The following is an 898-nucleotide window of genomic DNA, read 5'->3' as shown; positions in this document are numbered from 1 at the left end:
AAGAACGCGTGTTCGGCAGTCGCAGCCCCAGACTGCATCCTGAACTTTTAACTGATTAGATTTAGAAGAGGGAAGGAAGGATGTCTAATTGTTTAATTTCCACAATTATGAAAATATTTATAAATAATTAGAAATGATGGCAGCAATTACACTGTGATTAAAGCTGGTCTACACTTCATCAACAGCCTTTCATTTATGTAGTCTTATTTATTTATTTTCACCACAAAAAATCCATTTACAGTGGCATTGCTGCCAATAATGAATCATACTTATTCACCGCCTGCAAAGGACTCATTAATCCAATGATGTTGCTTGTTACAGGAACAGTGCTGTGCAGAAAATGCGGTCACTGGACTTCGGCAGGAGGAAATTTAATTTCAGTGGATAGGAAACCGAAGCAGAGCTAAAGATCACAGCATCTCTGCCCCCGCGTGTGGTTAAGAGCTCAGCGTTTAAGCCGGCCGCACGCTCCCCTCCTGACTCCCTGTTGATTTTCCCTCCCGTCCCTCGCGCAAGCTGGGCATCGCTGAGCCCAGGGATCATTTCTCCGATTGCCATTCTTTTAAGACGAGGTTAATAAACGCAGGGGACCTGCAAAACCTCCCCTCTCGGAGGCAAGTGTTATCTTTCCAGGCACTTTTCCTGCCTCGGCAGCAGACGTGGTGCTGTCGGCATCCGTGGGCTGGGGCCGGTGCTCGTGTCTGTCCCATCCTCCCGTGGGAGCACCACTGGGCTGGGGGCTGCGGCCGTGGCACCCCCCCCACCTGCCCACGGCCTCGCTCCGGGCCAGGATTTAGGTGCCAGAAAGCAGCACAAGCTCCATTTTTTTTTTTTCCTCCCGGTTCCAGTTCAGCAGAGCACTTGAAAATACGTGTGATTTTATACAAACGATCGGTCC

Source organism: Cariama cristata, unplaced genomic scaffold (assembly GCF_000690535.1).
Source record: "Cariama cristata isolate BGI_N322 unplaced genomic scaffold, ASM69053v1 scaffold34583, whole genome shotgun sequence".
NCBI lineage: Eukaryota > Metazoa > Chordata > Aves > Cariamiformes > Cariamidae > Cariama > Cariama cristata.
Note: the sequence above shows the minus strand (reverse complement) of the source record.